Below are 17,488 nucleotides of genomic sequence, written 5' to 3'. Positions count from 1 at the left end.
TAATGCCTGCAGACTATAAAAGAGAACCCAACCCAAAAAGTTTGGTTGATTAGTCTGTGGCATTCTGTTAAACTGTTGCTTATGGCGGTCTCTGTGAGCTTCTCAGCGACATTCAGCCAGCCAGGTATCCTGCCTGCAGTAGATGGAATGTGGCAATGGAACGCTGGCTGCGCGTGTCATAATAGGCTCTGAGCCTTTATATACCTGTGCACAGCAGCAGCCACCTTCAGTCTGCTGCTGGACAGCCAGCAGCAGCAGCAGCAGGAGAGGTATGTAATCAGGAGCCCTCCTGCTAAGGGTAGACAGCTGCTCGTTCCACCCCACCCCCCGCCTTAATTGGTTCTCCTCCCTTCCAACGGTGTTGAGGCGGGTGGGAACAGCAGGGGGTGAAGGTGCTGTGTTTAAAGAGGTGGAGTTATGCAGATCTAAAACGCGTGGATTGCAGCAGCAGCAAGCCGAAAAGTGCAGGCATGTAAGGGATCTAGAGGTTGACAACATGTCTTCTTAACGGGAGTCCAGGAGCTCATCTCCACAAATGGACTTTTCAGGATCCTTGGGTGGCTCCGTAGTTTGAAACCAATTCTGGTTATCGCTTCTCGGCCTTTTGGCTAAGATCAAGTGTAGTATCTGTTCTTATCAGTTTAATATCTGATACGTCCCCTATCTGGGGACCATATATTAAATGGATTTTTAGAACAGGGAGATGGAAAAAGAGCTTGCTCTGTCCACTCCACGCATTGACCTGGTATTGCAGTATCTCCAGGACCGGTGCACCCCTTCTTTAATGCAGTTTCTAAAATCAGAAAGAATTGAATTCAATGTTTTTTGTTCATTTTGCTTGTTTGTCGGATTTTGGGATGGACTCTTTGGCTTTGCTTTTCTTCTCCTCATTGGATTTTTCATGTTCAAAGTTGCAGAAGCCAGATTACAAGCTCATTTTGGTTCAACTTCAGCAACTGTGCATTGCATTGCCATGTAATGTGATGCAATGCTATCTTTCTAGCTCTCCCTTTTTACTTCCTTTTGGATAAACAGACATATTAGGCAAGCATTTTGGAGCTTTCACCTAAATAACTACAGGTGGTGAGATAAGCTGCACAATATAATTGACCTTTCAGTATATTGTTGCACACACACCATCTATTTAGCAAATGCCCTTGTTATCAACAGCAGCCTTTTAAACTCACCTGAGCTAACAGGTATGTGCGCTGGTTACTCTGCTGCGCTTAAAATTTCTTTTTTGGTTTGCTACAATGCCTTTTCTGAAACGTTGTCTCCTTCTGCTGGAACACTGACTTCTTTCATTTAATGCCTGCAGACTATAAAAGAGAACCCAACCCAAAAAGTTTGGTTGATTAGTCTGTGGCATTCTGTTAAACTGTTGCTTATGGCGGTCTCTGTGAGCTTCTCAGCGACATTCAGCCAGCCAGGTATCCTGCCTGCAGTAGATGGAATGTGGCAATGGAACGCTGGCTGCGCGTGTCATAATAGGCTCTGAGCCTTTATATACCTGTGCACAGCAGCAGCCACCTTCAGTCTGCTGCTGGACAGCCAGCAGCAGCAGCAGCAGGAGAGGTATGTAATCAGGAGCCCTCCTGCTAAGGGTAGACAGCTGCTCGTTCCACCCCACCCCCCGCCTTAATTGGTTCTCCTCCCTTCCAACGGTGTTGAGGCGGGTGGGAACAGCAGGGGGTGAAGGTGCTGTGTTTAAAGAGGTGGAGTTATGCAGATCTAAAACGCGTGGATTGCAGCAGCAGCAAGCCGAAAAGTGCAGGCATGTAAGGGATCTAGAGGTTGACAACATGTCTTCTTAACGGGAGTCCAGGAGCTCATCTCCACAAATGGACTTTTCAGGATCCTTGGGTGGCTCCGTAGTTTGAAACCAATTCTGGTTATCGCTTCTCGGCCTTTTGGCTAAGATCAAGTGTAGTATCTTTTGAAAAGGCAGTTTTGTCCTTGGGCTGCCCTAGTAAATTGATGCATATTACACACTGGTTTGGTGCACTTGTTAGTACGCCAGGTGGCTCATAGAGTTATCTGATGGAAAACATGGCCCTCCAGGATCGAAGTCACTAGGCTGGGTAAGTGTGAGGGCTTTGGAGCAATGTGCCCCAGGAGTAGGCGCCCTGGTGGGAGTCCAAGCTTACTGGGACTGGGAAACCCAGAAAGACTTGGCTTCGTAGCACGCCGCACCTTTGCCAATCATACTTTCTGAGCAACCCCCCCTATTCCTGGCCTCCGGGCTAGGAAGGGGAATTTTTATAAACCCGGTCGGAGGTCCGGTCAGCTTTGGGCTGAGAAACCAACACAGGCTCCAGCTCCACTAGGGTGGCAGCCTAGATGGAAGCTGGGAGCACGAAAACGGCTCTTCTCCGGCTTCGGCTAGGGAGAGCATCGGAGATCCCTGACCCTCGCTGTGTCCTTCTGGCTCGGAGGGATGGGGATGGTTTATTGGGGACCCTCTCCTCCGGGAAGGGTCCACATGAATCCTCGCCTCGTGCGCTGTTTTGGTGTGACTTCGGTCACATTTTTCAGTGCCTTGGATGCAGCTTCAATCAAAAAATCTGTTCTTATCAGTTTAATATCTGATACGTCCCCTATCTGGGGACCATATATTAAATGGATTTTTAGAACAGGGAGATGGAAAAAGAGCTTGCTCTGTCCACTCCACGCATTGACCTGGTATTGCAGTATCTCCAGGACCGGTGCACCCCTTCTTTAATGCAGTTTCTAAAATCAGAAAGAATTGAATTCAATGTTTTTTGTTCATTTTGCTTGTTTGTCGGATTTTGGGATGGACTCTTTGGCTTTGCTTTTCTTCTCCTCATTGGATTTTTCATGTTCAAAGTTGCAGAAGCCAGATTACAAGCTCATTTTGGTTCAACTTCAGCAACTGTGCATTGCATTGCCATGTAATGTGATGCAATGCTATCTTTCTAGCTCTCCCTTTCTACTTCCTTTTGGATAAACAGACATATTAGGCAAGCATTTTGGAGCTTTCACCTAAATAACTACAGGTGGTGAGATAAGCTGCACAATATAATTGACCTTTCAGTATATTGTTGCACACACACCATCTATTTAGCAAATGCCCTTGTTATCAACAGCAGCCTTTTAAACTCACCTGAGCTAACAGGTATGTGCGCTGGTTACTCTGCTGCGCTTAAAATTTCTTTTTTGGTTTGCTACAATGCCTTTTCTGAAACGTTGTCTCCTTCTGCTGGAACACTGACTTCTTTCATTTAATGCCTGCAGACTATAAAAGAGAACCCAACCCAAAAAGTTTGGTTGATTAGTCTGTGGCATTCTGTTAAACTGTTGCTTATGGCGGTCTCTGTGAGCTTCTCAGCGACATTCAGCCAGCCAGGTATCCTGCCTGCAGTAGATGGAATGTGGCAATGGAACGCTGGCTGCGCGTGTCATAATAGGCTCTGAGCCTTTATATACCTGTGCACAGCAGCAGCCACCTTCAGTCTGCTGCTGGACAGCCAGCAGCAGCAGCAGCAGGAGAGGTATGTAATCAGGAGCCCTCCTGCTAAGGGTAGACAGCTGCTCGTTCCACCCCACCCCCCGCCTTAATTGGTTCTCCTCCCTTCCAACGGTGTTGAGGCGGGTGGGAACAGCAGGGGGTGAAGGTGCTGTGTTTAAAGAGGTGGAGTTATGCAGATCTAAAACGCGTGGATTGCAGCAGCAGCAAGCCGAAAAGTGCAGGCATGTAAGGGATCTAGAGGTTGACAACATGTCTTCTTAACGGGAGTCCAGGAGCTCATCTCCACAAATGGACTTTTCAGGATCCTTGGGTGGCTCCGTAGTTTGAAACCAATTCTGGTTATCGCTTCTCGGCCTTTTGGCTAAGATCAAGTGTAGTATCTGTTCTTATCAGTTTAATATCTGATACGTCCCCTATCTGGGGACCATATATTAAATGGATTTTTAGAACAGGGAGATGGAAAAAGAGCTTGCTCTGTCCACTCCACGCATTGACCTGGTATTGCAGTATCTCCAGGACCGGTGCACCCCTTCTTTAATGCAGTTTCTAAAATCAGAAAGAATTGAATTCAATGTTTTTTGTTCATTTTGCTTGTTTGTCGGATTTTGGGATGGACTCTTTGGCTTTGCTTTTCTTCTCCTCATTGGATTTTTCATGTTCAAAGTTGCAGAAGCCAGATTACAAGCTCATTTTGGTTCAACTTCAGCAACTGTGCATTGCATTGCCATGTAATGTGATGCAATGCTATCTTTCTAGCTCTCCCTTTTTACTTCCTTTTGGATAAACAGACATATTAGGCAAGCATTTTGGAGCTTTCACCTAAATAACTACAGGTGGTGAGATAAGCTGCACAATATAATTGACCTTTCAGTATATTGTTGCACACACACCATATATTTAGCAAATGCCCTTGTTATCAACAGCAGCCTTTTAAACTCACCTGAGCTAACAGGTATGTGCGCTGGTTACTCTGCTGCGCTTAAAATTTCTTTTTTGGTTTGCTACAATGCCTTTTCTGAAACGTTGTCTCCTTCTGCTGGAACACTGACTTCTTTCATTTAATGCCTGCAGACTATAAAAGAGAACCCAACCCAAAAAGTTTGGTTGATTAGTCTGTGGCATTCTGTTAAACTGTTGCTTATGGCGGTCTCTGTGAGCTTCTCAGCGACATTCAGCCAGCCAGGTATCCTGCCTGCAGTAGATGGAATGTGGCAATGGAACGCTGGCTGCGCGTGTCATAATAGGCTCTGAGCCTTTATATACCTGTGCACAGCAGCAGCCACCTTCAGTCTGCTGCTGGACAGCCAGCAGCAGCAGCAGCAGGAGAGGTATGTAATCAGGAGCCCTCCTGCTAAGGGTAGACAGCTGCTCGTTCCACCCCACCCCCCGCCTTAATTGGTTCTCCTCCCTTCCAACGGTGTTGAAGCGGGTGGGAACAGCAGGGGGTGAAGGTGCTGTGTTTAAAGAGGTGGAGTTATGCAGATCTAAAACGCGTGGATTGCAGCAGCAGCAAGCCGAAAAGTGCAGGCATGTAAGGGATCTAGAGGTTGACAACATGTCTTCTTAACGGGAGTCCAGGAGCTCATCTCCACAAATGGACTTTTCAGGATCCTTGGGTGGCTCCGTAGTTTGAAACCAATTCTGGTTATCGCTTCTCGGCCTTTTGGCTAAGATCAAGTGTAGTATCTGTTCTTATCAGTTTAATATCTGATACGTCCCCTATCTGGGGACCATATATTAAATGGATTTTTAGAACAGGGAGATGGAAAAAGAGCTTGCTCTGTCCACTCCACGCATTGACCTGGTATTGCAGTATCTCCAGGACCGGTGCACCCCTTCTTTAATGCAGTTTCTAAAATCAGAAAGAATTGAATTCAATGTTTTTTGTTCATTTTGCTTGTTTGTCGGATTTTGGGATGGACTCTTTGGCTTTGCTTTTCTTCTCCTCATTGGATTTTTCATGTTCAAAGTTGCAGAAGCTAGATTACAAGCTCATTTTGGTTCAACTTCAGCAACTGTGCATTGCATTGCCATGTAATGTGATGCAATGCTATCTTTCTAGCTCTCCCTTTTTACTTCCTTTTGGATAAACAGACATATTAGGCAAGCATTTTGGAGCTTTCACCTAAATAACTACAGGTGGTGAGATAAGCTGCACAATATAATTGACCTTTCAGTATATTGTTGCACACACACCATCTATTTAGCAAATGCCCTTGTTATCAACAGCAGCCTTTTAAACTCACCTGAGCTAACAGGTATGTGCGCTGGTTACTCTGCTGCGCTTAAAATTTCTTTTTTGGTTTGCTACAATGCCTTTTCTGAAACGTTGTCTCCTTCTGCTGGAACACTGACTTCTTTCATTTAATGCCTGCAGACTATAAAAGAGAACCCAACCCAAAAAGTTTGGTTGATTAGTCTGTGGCATTCTGTTAAACTGTTGCTTATGGCGGTCTCTGTGAGCTTCTCAGCGACATTCAGCCAGCCAGGTATCCTGCCTGCAGTAGATGGAATGTGGCAATGGAACGCTGGCTGCGCGTGTCATAATAGGCTCTGAGCCTTTATATACCTGTGCACAGCAGCAGCCACCTTCAGTCTGCTGCTGGACAGCCAGCAGCAGCAGCAGCAGGAGAGGTATGTAATCAGGAGCCCTCCTGCTAAGGGTAGACAGCTGCTCGTTCCACCCCACCCCCCGCCTTAATTGGTTCTCCTCCCTTCCAACGGTGTTGAGGCGGGTGGGAACAGCAGGGGGTGAAGGTGCTGTGTTTAAAGAGGTGGAGTTATGCAGATCTAAAACGCGTGGATTGCAGCAGCAGCAAGCCGAAAAGTGCAGGCATGTAAGGGATCTAGAGGTTGACAACATGTCTTCTTAACGGGAGTCCAGGAGCTCATCTCCACAAATGGACTTTTCAGGATCCTTGGGTGGCTCCGTAGTTTGAAACCAATTCTGGTTATCGCTTCTCGGCCTTTTGGCTAAGATCAAGTGTAGTATCTGTTCAATTGATGCATATTACACACTGGTTTGGTGCACTTGTTAGTACGCCAGGTGGCTCATAGAGTTATCTGATGGAAAACATGGCCCTCCAGGATCGAAGTCACTAGGCTGGGTAAGTGTGAGGGCTTTGGAGCAATGTGCCCCAGGAGTAGGCGCCCTGGTGGGAGTCCAAGCTTACTGGGACTGGAAACCCCAGAAAGACTTGGCTTCGTAGCACGCCCCACCTTTGCCAATCATACTTTCTGAGCAACCCCCCCTATTCCTGGCCTCCGGGCTAGGAAGGGGAATTTTTATAAACCCGGTCGGAGGTCCGGTCAGCTTTGGGCTGAGAAACCAACACAGGCTCCAGCTCCACTAGGGTGGCAGCCTAGATGGAAGCTGGGAGCACGAAAACGGCTCTTCTCCGGCTTCGGCTAGGGAGAGCATCGGAGATCCCTGACCCTCGCTGTGGCCTTCTGGCTCGGAGGGATGGGGATGGTTTATTGGGGACCCTCTCCTCCGGGAAGGGTCCACATGAATCCTCGCCTCGTGCGCTGTTTTGGTGTGACTTCGGTCACATTTTTCAGTGCCTTGGATGCAGCTTCAATCAAAAAATCTGTTCTTATCAGTTTAATATCTGATACGTCCCCTATCTGGGGACCATATATTAAATGGATTTTTAGAACAGGGAGATGGAAAAAGAGCTTGCTCTGTCCACTCCACGCATTGACCTGGTATTGCAGTATCTCCAGGACCGGTGCACCCCTTCTTTAATGCAGTTTCTAAAATCAGAAAGAATTGAATTCAATGTTTTTTGTTCATTTTGCTTGTTTGTCGGATTTTGGGATGGACTCTTTGGCTTTGCTTTTCTTCTCCTCATTGGATTTTTCATGTTCAAAGTTGCAGAAGCCAGATTACAAGCTCATTTTGGTTCAACTTCAGCAACTGTGCATTGCATTGCCATGTAATGTGATGCAATGCTATCTTTCTAGCTCTCCCTTTTTACTTCCTTTTGGATAAACAGACATATTAGGCAAGCATTTTGGAGCTTTCACCTAAATAACTACAGGTGGTGAGATAAGCTGCACAATATAATTGACCTTTCAGTATATTGTTGCACACACACCATCTATTTAGCAAATGCCCTTGTTATCAACAGCAGCCTTTTAAACTCACCTGAGCTAACAGGTATGTGCGCTGGTTACTCTGCTGCGCTTAAAATTTCTTTTTTGGTTTGCTACAATGCCTTTTCTGAAACGTTGTCTCCTTCTGCTGGAACACTGACTTCTTTCATTTAATGCCTGCAGACTATAAAAGAGAACCCAACCCAAAAAGTTTGGTTGATTAGTCTGTGGCATTCTGTTAAACTGTTGCTTATGGCGGTCTCTGTGAGCTTCTCAGCGACATTCAGCCAGCCAGGTATCCTGCCTGCAGTAGATGGAATGTGGCAATGGAACGCTGGCTGCGCGTGTCATAATAGGCTCTGAGCCTTTATATACCTGTGCACAGCAGCAGTCACCTTCAGTCTGCTGCTGGACAGCCAGCAGCAGCAGCAGCAGGAGAGGTATGTAATCAGGAGCCCTCCTGCTAAGGGTAGACAGCTGCTCGTTCCACCCCACCCCCCGCCTTAATTGGTTCTCCTCCCTTCCAACGGTGTTGAGGCGGGTGGGAACAGCAGGGGGTGAAGGTGCTGTGTTTAAAGAGGTGGAGTTATGCAGATCTAAAACGCGTGGATTGCAGCAGCAGCAAGCCGAAAAGTGCAGGCATGTAAGGGATCTAGAGGTTGACAACATGTCTTCTTAACGGGAGTCCAGGAGCTCATCTCCACAAATGGACTTTTCAGGATCCCTGGGTGGCTCCGTAGTTTGAAACCAATTCTGGTTATCGCTTCTCGGCCTTTTGGCTAAGATCAAGTGTAGTATCTGTTCTTATCAGTTTAATATCTGATACGTCCCCTATCTGGGGACCATATATTAAATGGATTTTTAGAACAGGGAGATGGAAAAAGAGCTTGCTCTGTCCACTCCACGCATTGACCTGGTATTGCAGTATCTCCAGGACCGGTGCACCCCTTCTTTAATGCAGTTTCTAAAATCAGAAAGAATTGAATTCAATGTTTTTTGTTCATTTTGCTTGTTTGTCGGATTTTGGGATGGACTCTTTGGCTTTGCTTTTCTTCTCCTCATTGGATTTTTCATGTTCAAAGTTGCAGAAGCCAGATTACAAGCTCATTTTGGTTCAACTTCAGCAACTGTGCATTGCATTGCCATGTAATGTGATGCAATGCTATCTTTCTAGCTCTCCCTTTTTACTTCCTTTTGGATAAACAGACATATTAGGCAAGCATTTTGGAGCTTTCACCTAAATAACTACAGGTGGTGAGATAAGCTGCACAATATAATTGACCTTTCAGTATATTGTTGCACACACACCATCTATTTAGCAAATGCCCTTGTTATCAACAGCAGCCTTTTAAACTCACCTGAGCTAACAGGTATGTGCGCTGGTTACTCTGCTGCGCTTAAAATTTCTTTTTTGGTTTGCTACAATGCCTTTTCTGAAACGTTGTCTCCTTCTGCTGGAACACTGACTTCTTTCATTTAATGCCTGCAGACTATAAAAGAGAACCCAACCCAAAAAGTTTGGTTGATTAGTCTGTGGCATTCTGTTAAACTGTTGCTTATGGCGGTCTCTGTGAGCTTCTCAGCGACATTCAGCCAGCCAGGTATCCTGCCTGCAGTAGATGGAATGTGGCAATGGAACGCTGGCTGCGCGTGTCATAATAGGCTCTGAGCCTTTATATACCTGTGCACAGCAGCAGCCACCTTCAGTCTGCTGCTGGACAGCCAGCAGCAGCAGCAGCAGGAGAGGTATGTAATCAGGAGCCCTCCTGCTAAGGGTAGACAGCTGCTCGTTCCACCCCACCCCCCGCCTTAATTGGTTCTCCTCCCTTCCAACGGTGTTGAGGCGGGTGGGAACAGCAGGGGGTGAAGGTGCTGTGTTTAAAGAGGTGGAGTTATGCAGATCTAAAACGCGTGGATTGCAGCAGCAGCAAGCCGAAAAGTGCAGGCATGTAAGGGATCTAGAGGTTGACAACATGTCTTCTTAACGGGAGTCCAGGAGCTCATCTCCACAAATGGACTTTTCAGGATCCTTGGGTGGCTCCGTAGTTTGAAACCAATTCTGGTTATCGCTTCTCGGCCTTTTGGCTAAGATCAAGTGTAGTATCTGTTCTTATCAGTTTAATATCTGATACGTCCCCTATCTGGGGACCATATATTAAATGGATTTTTAGAACAGGGAGATGGAAAAAGAGCTTGCTCTGTCCACTCCACGCATTGACCTGGTATTGCAGTATCTCCAGGACCGGTGCACCCCTTCTTTAATGCAGTTTCTAAAATCAGAAAGAATTGAATTCAATGTTTTTTGTTCATTTTGCTTGTTTGTCGGATTTTGGGATGGACTCTTTGGCTTTGCTTTTCTTCTCCTCATTGGATTTTTCATGTTCAGAGTTGCAGAAGCCAGATTACAAGCTCATTTTGGTTCAACTTCAGCAACTGTGCATTGCATTGCCATGTAATGTGATGCAATGCTATCTTTCTAGCTCTCCCTTTTTACTTCCTTTTGGATAAACAGACATATTAGGCAAGCATTTTGGAGCTTTCACCTAAATAACTACAGGTGGTGAGATAAGCTGCACAATATAATTGACCTTTCAGTATATTGTTGCACACACACCATCTATTTAGCAAATGCCCTTGTTATCAACAGCAGCCTTTTAAACTCACCTGAGCTAACAGGTATGTGCGCTGGTTACTCTGCTGCGCTTAAAATTTCTTTTTTGGTTTGCTACAATGCCTTTTCTGAAACGTTGTCTCCTTCTGCTGGAACACTGACTTCTTTCATTTAATGCCTGCAGACTATAAAAGAGAACCCAACCCAAAAAGTTTGGTTGATTAGTCTGTGGCATTCTGTTAAACTGTTGCTTATGGCGGTCTCTGTGAGCTTCTCAGCGACATTCAGCCAGCCAGGTATCCTGCCTGCAGTAGATGGAATGTGGCAATGGAACGCTGGCTGCGCGTGTCATAATAGGCTCTGAGCCTTTATATACCTGTGCACAGCAGCAGCCACCTTCAGTCTCCTGCTGGACAGCCAGCAGCAGCAGCAGCAGGAGAGGTATGTAATCAGGAGCCCTCCTGCTAAGGGTAGACAGCTGCTCGTTCCACCCCACCCCCCGCCTTAATTGGTTCTCCTCCCTTCCAACGGTGTTGAAGCGGGTGGGAACAGCAGGGGGTGAAGGTGCTGTGTTTAAAGAGGTGGAGTTATGCAGATCTAAAACGCGTGGATTGCAGCAGCAGCAAGCCGAAAAGTGCAGGCATGTAAGGGATCTAGAGGTTGACAACATGTCTTCTTAACGGGAGTCCAGGAGCTCATCTCCACAAATGGACTTTTCAGGATCCTTGGGTGGCTCCGTAGTTTGAAACCAATTCTGGTTATCGCTTCTCGGCCTTTTGGCTAAGATCAAGTGTAGTATCTGTTCTTATCAGTTTAATATCTGATACGTCCCCTATCTGGGGACCATATATTAAATGGATTTTTAGAACAGGGAGATGGAAAAAGAGCTTGCTCTGTCCACTCCACGCATTGACCTGGTATTGCAGTATCTCCAGGACCGGTGCACCCCTTCTTTAATGCAGTTTCTAAAATCAGAAAGAATTGAATTCAATGTTTTTTGTTCATTTTGCTTGTTTGTCGGATTTTGGGATGGACTCTTTGGCTTTGCTTTTCTTCTCCTCATTGGATTTTTCATGTTCAAAGTTGCAGAAGCCAGATTACAAGCTCATTTTGGTTCAACTTCAGCAACTGTGCATTGCATTGCCATGTAATGTGATGCAATGCTATCTTTCTAGCTCTCCCTTTTTACTTCCTTTTGGATAAACAGACATATTAGGCAAGCATTTTGGAGCTTTCACCTAAATAACTACAGGTGGTGAGATAAGCTGCACAATATAATTGACCTTTCAGTATATTGTTGCACACACACCATCTATTTAGCAAATGCCCTTGTTATCAACAACAGCCTTTTAAACTCACCTGAGCTAACAGGTATGTGCGCTGGTTACTCTGCTGCGCTTAAAATTTCTTTTTGGTTTGCTACAATGCCTTTTCTGAAACGTTGTCTCCTTCTGCTGGAACACTGACTTCTTTCATTTAATGCCTGCAGACTATAAAAGAGAACCCAACCCAAAAAGTTTGGTTGATTAGTCTGTGGCATTCTGTTAAACTGTTGCTTATGGCGGTCTCTGTGAGCTTCTCAGCGACATTCAGCCAGCCAGGTATCCTGCCTGCAGTAGATGGAATGTGGCAATGGAACGCTGGCTGCGCGTGTCATAATAGGCTCTGAGCCTTTATATACCTGTGCACAGCAGCAGCCACCTTCAGTCTGCTGCTGGACAGCCAGCAGCAGCAGCAGCAGGAGAGGTATGTAATCAGGAGCCCTCCTGCTAAGGGTAGACAGCTGCTCGTTCCACCCCACCCCCCGCCTTAATTGGTTCTCCTCCCTTCCAACGGTGTTGAGGCGGGTGGGAACAGCAGGGGGTGAAGGTGCTGTGTTTAAAGAGGTGGAGTTATGCAGATCTAAAACGCGTGGATTGCAGCAGCAGCAAGCCGAAAAGTGCAGGCATGTAAGGGATCTAGAGGTTGACAACATGTCTTCTTAACGGGAGTCCAGGAGCTCATCTCCACAAATGGACTTTTCAGGATCCTTGGGTGGCTCCGTAGTTTGAAACCAATTCTGGTTATCGCTTCTCGGCCTTTTGGCTAAGATCAAGTGTAGTATCTGTTCTTATCAGTTTAATATCTGATACGTCCCCTATCTGGGGACCATATATTAAATGGATTTTTAGAACAGGGAGATGGAAAAAGAGCTTGCTCTGTCCACTCCACGCATTGACCTGGTATTGCAGTATCTCCAGGACCGGTGCACCCCTTCTTTAATGCATTTTCTAAAATCAGAAAGAATTGAATTCAATGTTTTTTGTTCATTTTGCTTGTTTGTCGGATTTTGGGATGGACTCTTTGGCTTTGCTTTTCTTCTCCTCATTGGATTTTTCATGTTCAAAGTTGCAGAAGCCAGATTACAAGCTCATTTTGGTTCAACTTCAGCAACTGTGCATTGCATTGCCATGTAATGTGATGCAATGCTATCTTTCTAGCTCTCCCTTTTTACTTCCTTTTGGATAAACAGACATATTAGGCAAGCATTTTGGAGCTTTCACCTAAATAACTACAGGTGGTGAGATAAGCTGCACAATATAATTGACCTTTCAGTATATTGTTGCACACACACCATCTATTTAGCAAATGCCCTTGTTATCAACAACAGCCTTTTAAACTCACCTGAGCTAACAGGTATGTGCGCTGGTTACTCTGCTGCGCTTAAAATTTCTTTTTTGGTTTGCTACAATGCCTTTTCTGAAACGTTGTCTCCTTCTGCTGGAACACTGACTTCTTTCATTTAATGCCTGCAGACTATAAAAGAGAACCCAACCCAAAAAGTTTGGTTGATTAGTCTGTGGCATTCTGTTAAACTGTTGCTTATGGCGGTCTCTGTGAGCTTCTCAGCGACATTCAGCCAGCCAGGTATCCTGCCTGCAGTAGATGGAATGTGGCAATGGAACGCTGGCTGCGCGTGTCATAATAGGCTCTGAGCCTTTATATACCTGTGCACAGCAGCAGCCACCTTCAGTCTGCTGCTGGACAGCCAGCAGCAGCAGCAGCAGGAGAGGTATGTAATCAGGAGCCCTCCTGCTAAGGGTAGACAGCTGCTCGTTCCACCCCACCCCCCGCCTTAATTGGTTCTCCTCCCTTCCAACGGTGTTGAGGCGGGTGGGAACAGCAGGGGGTGAAGGTGCTGTGTTTAAAGAGGTGGAGTTATGCAGATCTAAAACGCGTGGATTGCAGCAGCAGCAAGCCGAAAAGTGCAGGCATGTAAGGGATCTAGAGGTTGACAACATGTCTTCTTAACGGGAGTCCAGGAGCTCATCTCCACAAATGGACTTTTCAGGATCCTTGGGTGGCTCCGTAGTTTGAAACCAATTCTGGTTATCGCTTCTCGGCCTTTTGGCTAAGATCAAGTGTAGTATCTGTTCTTATCAGTTTAATATCTGATACGTCCCCTATCTGGGGACCATATATTAAATGGATTTTTAGAACAGGGAGATGGAAAAAGAGCTTGCTCTGTCCACTCCACGCATTGACCTGGTATTGCAGTATCTCCAGGACCGGTGCACCCCTTCTTTAATGCAGTTTCTAAAATCAGAAAGAATTGAATTCAATGTTTTTTGTTCATTTTGCTTGTTTGTCGGATTTTGGGATGGACTCTTTGGCTTTGCTTTTCTTCTCCTCATTGGATTTTTCATGTTCAAAGTTGCAGAAGCCAGATTACAAGCTCATTTTGGTTCAACTTCAGCAACTGTGCATTGCATTGCCATGTAATGTGATGCAATGCTATCTTTCTAGCTCTCCCTTTTTACTTCCTTTTGGATAAACAGACATATTAGGCAAGCATTTTGGAGCTTTCACCTAAATAACTACAGGTGGTGAGATAAGCTGCACAATATAATTGACCTTTCAGTATATTGTTGCACACACACCATCTATTTAGCAAATGCCCTTGTTATCAACAGCAGCCTTTTAAACTCACCTGAGCTAACAGGTATGTGCGCTGGTTACTCTGCTGCGCTTAAAATTTCTTTTTTGGTTTGCTACAATGCCTTTTCTGAAACGTTGTCTCCTTCTGCTGGAACACTGACTTCTTTCATTTAATGCCTGCAGACTATAAAAGAGAACCCAACCCAAAAAGTTTGGTTGATTAGTCTGTGGCATTCTGTTAAACTGTTGCTTATGGCGGTCTCTGTGAGCTTCTCAGCGACATTCAGCCAGCCAGGTATCCTGCCTGCAGTAGATGGAATGTGGCAATGGAACGCTGGCTGCGCGTGTCATAATAGGCTCTGAGCCTTTATATACCTGTGCACAGCAGCAGCCACCTTCAGTCTGCTGCTGGACAGCCAGCAGCAGCAGCAGCAGGAGAGGTATGTAATCAGGAGCCCTCCTGCTAAGGGTAGACAGCTGCTCGTTCCACCCCACCCCCCGCCTTAATTGGTTCTCCTCCCTTCCAACGGTGTTGAGGCGGGTGGGAACAGCAGGGAGTGAAGGTGCTGTGTTTAAAGAGGTGGAGTTATGCAGATCTAAAACGCGTGGATTGCAGCAGCAGCAAGCCGAAAAGTGCAGGCATGTAAGGGATCTAGAGGTTGACAACATGTCTTCTTAACGGGAGTCCAGGAGCTCATCTCCACAAATGGACTTTTCAGGATCCTTGGGTGGCTCCGTAGTTTGAAACCAATTCTGGTTATCGCTTCTCGGCCTTTTGGCTAAGATCAAGTGTAGTATCTGTTCTTATCAGTTTAATATCTGATACGTCCCCTATCTGGGGACCATATATTAAATGGATTTTTAGAACAGGGAGATGGAAAAAGAGCTTGCTCTGTCCACTCCACGCATTGACCTGATATTGCAGTATCTCCAGGACCGGTGCACCCCTTCTTTAATGCAGTTTCTAAAATCAGAAAGAATTGAATTCAATGTTTTTTGTTCATTTTGCTTGTTTGTCGGATTTTGGGATGGACTCTTTGGCTTTGCTTTTCTTCTCCTCATTGGATTTTTCATGTTCAAAGTTGCAGAAGCCAGATTACAAGCTCATTTTGGTTCAACTTCAGCAACTGTGCATTGCATTGCCATGTAATGTGATGCAATGCTATCTTTCTAGCTCTCCCTTTTTACTTCCTTTTGGATAAACAGACATATTAGGCAAGCATTTTGGAGCTTTCACCTAAATAACTACAGGTGGTGAGATAAGCTGCACAATATAATTGACCTTTCAGTATATTGTTGCACACACACCATCTATTTAGCAAATGCCCTTGTTATCAACAGCAGCCTTTTAAACTCACCTGAGCTAACAGGTATGTGCGCTGGTTACTCTGCTGCGCTTAAAATTTCTTTTTTGGTTTGCTACAATGCCTTTTCTGAAACGTTGTCTCCTTCTGCTGGAACACTGACTTGTTTCATTTAATGCCTGCAGACTATAAAAGAGAACCCAACCCAAAAAGTTTGGTTGATTAGTCTGTGGCATTCTGTTAAACTGTTGCTTATGGCGGTCTCTGTGAGCTTCTCAGCGACATTCAGCCAGCCAGGTATCCTGCCTGCAGTAGATGGAATGTGGCAATGGAACGCTGGCTGCGCGTGTCATAATAGGCTCTGAGCCTTTATATACCTGTGCACAGCAGCAGCCACCTTCAGTCTGCTGCTGGACAGCCAGCAGCAGCAGCAGCAGGAGAGGTATGTAATCAGGAGCCCTCCTGCTAAGGGTAGACAGCTGCTCGTTCCACCCCACCCCCCGCCTTAATTGGTTCTCCTCCCTTCCAACGGTGTTGAGGCGGGTGGGAACAGCAGGGGGTGAAGGTGCTGTGTTTAAAGAGGTGGAGTTATGCAGATCTAAAACGCGTGGATTGCAGCAGCAGCAAGCCGAAAAGTGCAGGCATGTAAGGGATCTAGAGGTTGACAACATGTCTTCTTAACGGGAGTCCAGGAGCTCATCTCCACAAATGGACTTTTCAGGATCCTTGGGTGGCTCCGTAGTTTGAAACCAATTCTGGTTATCGCTTCTCGGCCTTTTGGCTAAGATCAAGTGTAGTATCTGTTCTTATCAGTTTAATATCTGATACGTCCCCTATCTGGGGACCATATATTAAATGGATTTTTAGAACAGGGAGATGGAAAAAGAGCTTGCTCTGTCCACTCCACGCATTGACCTGGTATTGCAGTATCTCCAGGACCGGTGCACCCCTTCTTTAATGCAGTTTCTAAAATCAGAAAGAATTGAATTCAATGTTTTTTGTTCATTTTGCTTGTTTGTCGGATTTTGGGATGGACTCTTTGGCTTTGCTTTTCTTCTCCTCATTGGATTTTTCATGTTCAAAGTTGCAGAAGCCAGATTACAAGCTCATTTTGGTTCAACTTCAGCAACTGTGCATTGCATTGCCATGTAATGTGATGCAATGCTATCTTTCTAGCTCTCCCTTTTTACTTCCTTTTGGATAAACAGACATATTAGGCAAGCATTTTGGAGCTTTCACCTAAATAACTACAGGTGGTGAGATAAGCTGCACAATATAATTGACCTTTCAGTATATTGTTGCACACACACCATCTATTTAGCAAATGCCCTTGTTATCAACAGCAGCCTTTTAAACTCACCTGAGCTAACAGGTATGTGCGCTGGTTACTCTGCTGCGCTTAAAATTTCTTTTTTGGTTTGCTACAATGCCTTTTCTGAAACGTTGTCTCCTTCTGCTGGAACACTGACTTCTTTCATTTAATGCCTGCAGACTATAAAAGAGAACCCAACCCAAAAAGTTTGGTTGATTAGTCTGTGGCATTCTGTTAAACTGTTGCTTATGGCGGTCTCTGTGAGCTTCTCAGCGACATTCAGCCAGCCAGGTATCCTGCCTGCAGTAGATGGAATGTGGCAATGGAACGCTGGCTGCGCGTGTCATAATAGGCTCTGAGCCTTTATATACCTGTGCACAGCAGCAGCCACCTTCAGTCTGCTGCTGGACAGCCAGCAGCAGCAGCAGCAGGAGAGGTATGTAATCAGGAGCCCTCCTGCTAAGGGTAGACAGCTGCTCGTTCCACCCCACCCCCCGCCTTAATTGGTTCTCCTCCCTTCCAACGGTGTTGAGGCGGGTGGGAACAGCAGGGAGTGAAGGTGCTGTGTTTAAAGAGGTGGAGTTATGCAGATCTAAAACGCGTGGATTGCAGCAGCAGCAAGCCGAAAAGTGCAGGCATGTAAGGGATCTAGAGGTTGACAACATGTCTTCTTAACGGGAGTCCAGGAGCTCATCTCCACAAATGGACTTTTCAGGATCCTTGGGTGGCTCCGTAGTTTGAAACCAATTCTGGTT

General features: G+C 45.8%; 12 non-coding genes and 2 pseudogenes across 12 annotated transcripts; all 14 read left to right on the top strand.

Annotated features, from left to right (window-relative positions):
* Nucleotides 1–588: 588 nt before the first annotated feature.
* On the top strand, nucleotides 589–779 carry LOC141232369 (U2 spliceosomal RNA). Its single transcript, XR_012298622.1, has one exon. It is a non-coding gene; the product is annotated as a U2 spliceosomal RNA (small nuclear RNA).
* Nucleotides 780–1,894: 1,115 nt separating this feature from the next.
* Nucleotides 1,895–2,010, top strand: LOC141231872 (U2 spliceosomal RNA; annotated as a pseudogene).
* A 524-nt stretch (nucleotides 2,011–2,534) lies between these two features.
* LOC141231810 (U2 spliceosomal RNA) lies at nucleotides 2,535–2,716 on the top strand. Its single transcript, XR_012298119.1, has one exon. It is a non-coding gene; the product is annotated as a U2 spliceosomal RNA (small nuclear RNA).
* Nucleotides 2,717–3,831: 1,115 nt separating this feature from the next.
* Nucleotides 3,832–4,022, top strand: LOC141232368 (U2 spliceosomal RNA). The gene has a single exon (XR_012298621.1). It is a non-coding gene; the product is annotated as a U2 spliceosomal RNA (small nuclear RNA).
* Nucleotides 4,023–5,137: 1,115 nt separating this feature from the next.
* LOC141232367 (U2 spliceosomal RNA) lies at nucleotides 5,138–5,328 on the top strand. The gene has a single exon (XR_012298620.1). It is a non-coding gene; the product is annotated as a U2 spliceosomal RNA (small nuclear RNA).
* A 1,115-nt stretch (nucleotides 5,329–6,443) lies between these two features.
* LOC141231860 (U2 spliceosomal RNA) lies at nucleotides 6,444–6,526 on the top strand (annotated as a pseudogene).
* A 524-nt stretch (nucleotides 6,527–7,050) lies between these two features.
* On the top strand, nucleotides 7,051–7,232 carry LOC141231809 (U2 spliceosomal RNA). Its single transcript, XR_012298118.1, has one exon. It is a non-coding gene; the product is annotated as a U2 spliceosomal RNA (small nuclear RNA).
* Nucleotides 7,233–8,347: 1,115 nt separating this feature from the next.
* On the top strand, nucleotides 8,348–8,538 carry LOC141232366 (U2 spliceosomal RNA). The gene has a single exon (XR_012298619.1). It is a non-coding gene; the product is annotated as a U2 spliceosomal RNA (small nuclear RNA).
* A 1,115-nt stretch (nucleotides 8,539–9,653) lies between these two features.
* LOC141232365 (U2 spliceosomal RNA) lies at nucleotides 9,654–9,844 on the top strand. Its single transcript, XR_012298618.1, has one exon. It is a non-coding gene; the product is annotated as a U2 spliceosomal RNA (small nuclear RNA).
* Nucleotides 9,845–10,959: 1,115 nt separating this feature from the next.
* On the top strand, nucleotides 10,960–11,150 carry LOC141232364 (U2 spliceosomal RNA). The gene has a single exon (XR_012298617.1). It is a non-coding gene; the product is annotated as a U2 spliceosomal RNA (small nuclear RNA).
* Nucleotides 11,151–12,264: 1,114 nt separating this feature from the next.
* On the top strand, nucleotides 12,265–12,455 carry LOC141232363 (U2 spliceosomal RNA). Its single transcript, XR_012298616.1, has one exon. It is a non-coding gene; the product is annotated as a U2 spliceosomal RNA (small nuclear RNA).
* Nucleotides 12,456–13,570: 1,115 nt separating this feature from the next.
* On the top strand, nucleotides 13,571–13,761 carry LOC141232362 (U2 spliceosomal RNA). Its single transcript, XR_012298615.1, has one exon. It is a non-coding gene; the product is annotated as a U2 spliceosomal RNA (small nuclear RNA).
* A 1,115-nt stretch (nucleotides 13,762–14,876) lies between these two features.
* LOC141231755 (U2 spliceosomal RNA) lies at nucleotides 14,877–15,067 on the top strand. Its single transcript, XR_012298065.1, has one exon. It is a non-coding gene; the product is annotated as a U2 spliceosomal RNA (small nuclear RNA).
* Nucleotides 15,068–16,182: 1,115 nt separating this feature from the next.
* Nucleotides 16,183–16,373, top strand: LOC141232361 (U2 spliceosomal RNA). The gene has a single exon (XR_012298614.1). It is a non-coding gene; the product is annotated as a U2 spliceosomal RNA (small nuclear RNA).
* The last annotated feature ends 1,115 nt before the right edge of the window (nucleotides 16,374–17,488 follow it).

Source organism: Phyllobates terribilis, unplaced genomic scaffold (assembly GCF_046119375.1).
Source record: "Phyllobates terribilis strain yellow unplaced genomic scaffold, ASM4611937v1 Scaffold_538__1_contigs__length_1162401, whole genome shotgun sequence".
NCBI lineage: Eukaryota > Metazoa > Chordata > Amphibia > Anura > Dendrobatidae > Phyllobates > Phyllobates terribilis.
This window is presented reverse-complemented; position numbering and strand designations above follow the sequence as displayed.